This window comes from Chiloscyllium punctatum, chromosome 36, assembly GCF_047496795.1.
Source record: "Chiloscyllium punctatum isolate Juve2018m chromosome 36, sChiPun1.3, whole genome shotgun sequence".
Taxonomy (NCBI): domain Eukaryota; kingdom Metazoa; phylum Chordata; class Chondrichthyes; order Orectolobiformes; family Hemiscylliidae; genus Chiloscyllium; species Chiloscyllium punctatum.
The window spans coordinates 74,284,527-74,292,106 of NC_092774.1; the positions used below are offsets into that span (position 1 = coordinate 74,284,527).

General features: G+C 43.8%; 1 long non-coding RNA gene across 1 annotated transcript in view; it reads left to right on the forward strand.

The window, feature by feature from the left end:
* Window positions 1–7,346, forward strand: part of LOC140460707 (uncharacterized) — a 36,122-nt gene extending 28,776 nt beyond the window's left edge. The window contains exon 3 of the long non-coding RNA XR_011954300.1: window positions 6,248–7,346. This is a non-coding gene — a long non-coding RNA (uncharacterized lncRNA). The remainder of the gene's footprint in view (window positions 1–6,247) is intronic.
* Window positions 7,347–7,580: the final 234 nt, after the last annotated feature.

Genomic DNA, 7,580 nt, shown 5'->3' on the forward strand with positions numbered 1-7,580 from the left:
GTCTGCAGCTTTTTAGAAAAATTGAACATGATTTCAGACTTTAATAATGTTTCTGAATAGATCATTTGAGGTATTCTCAATTTCTTGAGTACCCCCATCTCCCAGGGAGAGTCATCACCATCCATTTTCTCTCTCTCTCTCTCTCAGAAGGACTTGATACAGCTGCAACCTCCCTTTCCAGCTTCTCCAGTCCTGAGCACATCGGTTCCCAAGTCTTCACATCAGATACACACTGATGCCATCTGTCCTCCTGCCAACTGCACAGAATGGAGACAGGAATGGTAACTGCTTAATCATTTCTAGTGGTTAAGCAGAGACTGATAGCCAAGTTCGGTCCCCATGAGAATGGCCTTAACCAGGACTTTGGGTTCATGTCACACTACAGGTGACCCCAATAGACTATCCACACTCACACTAAGCACATATACTCTCTTACATTCTCACAGTCACGCAGACCCTCTCTCTCAGTCACACGCATATGTACACCTCCCCCCACACTTCCCCATGCAAACACCCTCTTTATATTTATATTATATCTTATATTTCATGTGGGATGAAGTAGCATTTACAGAATTTACTTTTGCTGACATTTTATTTTGTTCAAAAAGTGCACAATCTGCAGCAGTTAATGCAGGCAGTCAGTCAATGTAATATTTTACAAATTCATACTTTGGAAATAAAACCAGTCTGACTCAAGGTTTGGGTACGCACAATGCATTGTCTGAGCTGACATGACTTTTTTGGAAATATATAAAACCTTAGGTTACATCAAGAATGTGACTTAAAAGAAGTTCTGGGTTTTACATATTAATGAACCAAAACCTGCAACCCATTCTAAAAATTGAAAGGCCTAACAGCAATCAAGGTTTGTTCAAAAGATACTTTCAGCTGCATGAAACTATGGTCTTGTGACATAAATTCTATGTGTTATGATCCTGGTCCACAGCTACCCAATGAAGGAGCAGCGCTCCGAAAGCTCGTGCTTCCGAATAAACCTGCAGAATGATAACCTAGTGTTATGTGATTTTTAGCTTTGTCCACCTCAGTCCAACACCATCTTCTCCACATCATTTCTAGGGAATACAGCTCGCACGTGCCAGTAAACTTTACAATGCCCATAAAACAATGCAGTTACAACATAACACTGATACCTATAAGCTAAACCAACTAGGTTCTAATAACCCAGGAGTAGGATATCAGCTCTTCAAGAACCTCTCAGGCTACTCTGCTGTACTGTCACAAAGTGGCTTCCTTTATACAAAAGGTTTACAAAAACACCATGTTCTTAGTTAGATAGATAACCGTGAACGACAATAATTCGTAAGGATGAGAAATTAATTGACAGGTCTGTGCGCACTTGATTGATCACTCCTACAGGCCCTGAGCCATTCATCAGGTGGGAAAAACAAATCCAGCCGAGTAAGGAGTCTGCTTGGTGAGATAAGTTTCTATCATAAAGAGGTACCAGACTGAGCTAATTGAAGAGTTCATAAGGTAACTGGGTCTGTAGATCATGAAGGAACAAAAATGGCCTTTGCAGTAATCGGTACTTCTTGTCAGATGTGGGAGTTTAAAGAGAGTTTAAGGATTACTGCGGATTATATCTGCCATAAATGCTGTTGGATGTGAATCTTATCAAATCGAATGGATCAGTTGGAGAGACAGTTAGAAGCAATGAGGAATTTGCAACAGCAACAATATGTGATGGGTGGCAGTTATAGGAAGGGGGGAAAGTCTCAGATACAGTCACATAGATGGGTTAACTCCAGGAAGAGTAAGAGAGGTAGGCCCTTAGTGCAGGAGTCTTTTGTGGATACACCCATTTCAAACAGGTATGCTGTTTTGGAAAATGTAGGGGGTGATGGATTCTCAGGGGAACGTAGTATGAACAGCCAAGTTTCTGGTATTGAGACTGGCTCTAATGCAACGAGGGGTACGTCAGCTTCTAAGAGATCAATTGTATTAGGGGATTCTGTAGTCCAAGGTACAGACAGACATTTCTGTGGCCAGCAGTGAAAAAGCAGAATGGTGTGTTGTTTCCCTGGTGCCAGGATCAAGGATGTCTCAGAGAGGGTGCAGAATGTTCTCACTGGGGAGAGGGGCCAGCAACAGGTCATTGTCCACATTGGAACCAACGATATAGGAAGGGAAAAGGTTGAGATTCTGAAGTGAGATTACAGAGAGTTAGGCAGAAATTTAAAAAGGAGGTCCTCCAGGGTAGTAATATCTGGATTACTCCCAGTGCTACGAGCTAGTGAGGGCAGGAATAGGAGGATAGAGCAGATGAAGGCATGGCTGAGGAGCTGGTGTATGGGAGAAGGATTCATATTTTTGGATCATTGGAATCTCTTTTGGGGTAGAAGTGACCTGTACAAGAAGGACGGATTGCACCTAAATTGGAAGGGGACACTAATATACTGGCAGGGAAATTTGCTAGAACTGCTTGGGAGGATTTAAACTAGTAAGGTTGGGGGGTGGGGGGCGGGGGAGGGGAGGGGTTGGCGTTGGGACCCAGGGAGATAGTGAGGAAAGAGATCGATCTGAGACTGGTACAGTTGAGAACAGAAGCAAGTCAAACAGTCAGGGCAGACAGGGACAAGGTAGGACTAATAAATTAAACTGCATTTATTTCAATGCAAGGGGCCTAACAGGGAAGGCAGATGAACTCAGGGCATGGTTAGGAACATGGGACTGGGATATCATAGCAATTACGGAAACATGGCTCAGGGATGTGCAGGACTGGCAGCTTAATGTTCCAGGATACAAATGCTACAGGAAGGATAGAAAGGGAGGCGATAGAGATGGGGGAGTGGCATTTTTGATAAGGGATAGCATTACAGCTGTGCAGAGGGAGGATATTCCTAGAAATACATCCAGGGAAGTTACTTGGGTGGAACTGAGAAATAAGAGAGGGATGCTCACATTACTGGGATTGTATTATGGACCCCCTCCCCCCAATAGTCAGAGGGAAATTGAGAAACAAACTTGTAAGGAGATCTCAGTTATCTGTAAGAATAATAGGGTAGTTATGGTAGGGGATTTTAACTTTCCAAACATCGATTGGGACTACCATAGTGTTAAAGGTTTAGATGGAGAGGAATTTGTCAAGCGTGTACAAGACAATTTTCTGATTCAGTATGTGGATGTACCTACTAGAGAAGATGGAAAACTTGACCTACTCTTGGGAATTAAGGCAGGGCAGGTGACTGAGGGGTCAGTGGGGGGAGCATTTTGGGGCCAGCGACCATAATTCTATTTGTTTTAAAATAGTGATGGAAAAGGATAGACCAGATCTAAAAGTTGAAGTTCGTAATTGGAGAAAGGCCAATTTTGACGGTATTAGGCAAGAACTTTCTAAAGCTGATTGGAGGCAGATGTTCGCAGGTAAAGGGACGGCTGGAAAATGGAAAGCCTTCAGAAATGAGATAACGAGAATCCAGAGAAAGTATATTCCTGTCAGGGTGAAAGAAAAGGCTGGGAATGCTGGATGACTAAAGAAATTGAGGGTTTGGTTAAGAAAAAGAAGGAAGCATATGTCAGGTATAGACAGGATAGATAGAGTGAATCCATAGAAGAGTGTAAAGGAAGTAGGAGTGTACTTAAGAGGGAAATCAGGAGGGCAAAAAGGGGACATGAGGTAGCTTTGGAAAATAGAATTAAGGAGAATCCAAAGGGTTTTTACAAATATGTTAAGGACAAAAGGGTAACGAGGGAGAGAATAGGGCCCCTCAAAGATCAGCAAGGCAGCCTTTGTGTGGAGACACAGAAAATGGGGGAGATACTAAATGAATATTTAGCATCAGCATTTACTGTGGAAAAGAATATGGAAGATATTGACTGTAGGAAAATAGATGGTGACATCTTGCAAAGATTACAGAGGAGGAAGTGCTGGATGTCTTGAAACGGGTAAAGGTGGATAAATCCCCAGGACCTGATCAGGTGTATCCAATGACTCTGTGGGAAACTAGAGAAGTGATTGCTGCACCTCTTGCTGAGGTATTTGTATCATCGATAGTCACAGGTGAGGTGACGGAAGACTAGAGGTTGGCAAATGTGGTGCTACTGTTTAAGAAGGGCAGTAAAGACAAGCCAGGGAACTATAGACCGGTGAGCCTGACCTCGGTGGTGGGCAAGTTGTTGGAGGGAATCCTGAGGGATAGGGTGTACATGTATTTGGAAAGGCGAGGACTGATTATGGATAGTCAACATGCCTTTGTGCATGGGAAATCATGTCTCACAACTTTGATTGAGTTTTTTGAAGATGTAACAAAGAAGATTGATGAGGGCAGAGCAGTAGATGTGATCTATATGGACTTCAGTAAGACGTTCGACAAGGTTCCCCATGGGAGACTGATTAGATCTCATGGAATACAGGGAGCACTAGCCATTTGGATACAGACCTGGCTCAATGGTAGAAGACAGAGGGTAGTACTGGAGGGTTGTTTTTCAGACTGGAGGTCTGTGACCAGTGGAGTACCACAAGGATCGGTGCTGGGTCCTCTACTTTTTGTCATTTACATAAATGATTTGGATGTGAGCCTAAGAGGTACAGTTAGTAAGTTTGTAGGTGATACCAAAATTGGAGGTGTAGTGGACAGTGAAGAGGGTTACCTCAGATTACAAGAGGATCTTGACCAGATGGGTCAATGGGCTGAGAAGTGGTAGATGGAGTTTAATTCCAATAAATGCGAGGCGCTGCACTTTGGTAAAGCAAGGAGGACTTATACACTTAATGGTAAGGTCCTAGGGAGTGTTGCTGAACAAAAAGACCTTGGAGTGCAGGTTCATAGCTCCTTGAAGGTGGAGTCGCAGGTAGATAGGATAGTGAAGGCGGCGTTTGGTATGCTTTCCTTTATTGGTCAGAGTATTGAGTACAGGAGTTGGGAGGTCATGTTGCCGCTGTACAGGACATTGGTGAGGCCACTGTTGAAATATTTTCTGCAGTTCTGGTCTCCTTCCTATTGAAAAGATGTGAAACTTGAAAGGGTTCAGAAAAAATTTACAACGATGTTGCCAAGGCTGGAGGATTTGAGCTATAGGCAGAGGATGAACACGCTGGGACTATTTTCCCTGGAGCGTCGGAGGCTGAGGGGTGACCCTATAGAAGTTTACAAAATTATAAGGGGCATGGATAGGGTAAATAGGCAAAGTCTTTTCCCGGCGGTCGGGGAGTCCAGAACTAGAGGGCATAGGTTTAGGGTGAGAGGGGAAAGATATAAAAGAGACCTAAGGGGCAACCTTTTCACGCAGAGGGTGGTACGTGTATGGAATGAGCTGCCAGAGGAAGTGGTGGATGCTGGTACAATTGCAACATTTAAGAGGCATTTGGATCGGTATATGAATAGGAAGGGTTTGGAGGGATATGGGCCGGGTGCTGGCAGGTGGGACGAGATTGGGTTGGGATATCTGGTTGGCATGGACAGGTTGGACCGAAGGGTCTGTTTCCATGCTGTACATCTCTATGACTCTCTGTAACCTTGCACAGCTGACATGTCAGATACAATTATAGAGTCATAGAGATGTACAGCATGGAAACAGAAAATGGCTTCTTGGAAGGAGGGCAAACCTTTGACCATAAAATGGCTTCCTGACAGATTTTGTCAGAATCTCTTCAATGTTAGGTTAACAATTATTCTAAGCTCGGAGCAGACTCCTGCCTTTTATCTGAATCATTCTGTACCGGAGGCTGAGGTGTTACCTTAAGGTTGCATTTAAATTGAATCAATGGACTTGAATTAAACATGCTTTCTTTTCAGGGTTGTGATTCAAATTCAAATAAGATGTACAATCTGATTAATTAACATTAACAGTGGGGCAGTCTGTAAGGTCTGCAAGAACAGCAAGTTAGTTAAAGCTTCATCAATATTACTTTTTACAGAGTTTACAGAGTTTGCATTTCATAACCAGTAATGGCTACTCAATCATCATAAAGTCTCAAAAACGCAATTAAGTTCAATCCATAACAAGTAAGCACAAAAAGTTAATTTTCCGTTGGATTCGGCAGTCCCTGTACTAAAAGGCTCTCTGTCTCTCTCTCTTGTACTTTTGAACTCTCGAGTTAGGGACTTGTAACAGAAACGATGTTTTTCCCTCTGTCTGCCTAGCTTGCAAAGGGTAATAAGAATTATAAATGATAGGCCCTGACTATCACTTACAAGGTTTCGTTTCAAGGTCAGAATCAAACACTGTCATTAATTTCACAAGGCCACAGCCATGAATATCATCAGTCGGTGTCTTGTTTACACAGATTCACTGATGTTAACTGCCTTGGACTCCTCCACCGCCAGACCATAGCAACACGACGGTTGGAGGAAGAACGCTTCATCTTCCGCCTAGGAACCCTCCAACCACAAGGGATGAACTCAGATTTCTCCAGTTTCCTCATTTCCCCTCCCCCCACCTTGTCTCAGTCAAATCCCTCGAACTCAGCACCGCCTTCCTAACCTGCAATCTTCTTCCTGACCTCTCTGCCCCCACCCCCACTCTGGCCTATCACCCTCACCTTGACCTCCTTCCACCTATCGCATTTCCAACACCCCTCCCCCAAGTCCCTCCTCCCTACCTTTCCTCATTCCTGAAGAAGGGCTTTTGCCCAAAACGTCGATTCTCCTGCTCCTTGGATGCTGCCTGACCTGCTGCGCTTTTCCAGCAACACATTTTCAGCTCTGATCTCCAGCGTCTGCAGTCCTCACTTTCTCCTCGTTTATAAGATCATGACAGGCATGGATAGGTCAAACAGATAAAGGTCTTATCCCTGAGGCGGGGGAGTCCAGTACAAGGGGGCATTATTTTCGGATGAGCGGGGAAAAGATTTAAAAGGGACCTAAGGGGGCAATCTTTTCACATATAGGTTGGTGTGTGTACTGAATGAGCTGCCAGAGGAGGCCGGTAGAATTACAACATTTAATAGGCATCTGGATAGGTATATGAATAGGAAGGTTTAGAGGGATATGATGAGCAAAGTGCTGACAAATACGACTAGATTAATACTGAAGGGTGTTTTTGTGCTCTACAACTCAATGGTTCTATTTCTACGAGTCAAAACCAATTTCACAAGACTAGGAATTCACCCTGAACAGCCTGTCCTCAACTGTAGCCTAACTAAGTATATTTCAATTCAAGTTTCAGAAAGATGTCCACAGCTTTTCTTTAACAAAATTGATGTGTTTTCAGACTTTCATGATATGTCTGAATACTATTATTTCAGCTATTCTTAATTTTAAAGATTAGCCATTTCTTGTGCACCCTCATCTACCAAGTAGAGTTATTAGATTAGATTCCCTACAGCATGGAAACAGGCCCTTAGGCCTAACAGGTCCACACTGACCCTCCGAAGAGTAATCCACCCAGACTCATGCACCATAGTGTTCTATGGGCAATTTAGCATGGCCAATTCACCTGGCCTACACATCTTTGGACTGTGGGAGGAAACCAGAGCACCTGGAGGAAACCCACACAGACACAGGAAGAATGTGCAAACTCCACCCAGAAAGTCACCCAAGGCTGGAATCGAACCTGGGCCCCTGATACTGTGAGGCAGCAGTGCTAACCACTCAGCCACCGTGCTGCTAGCTATTTTC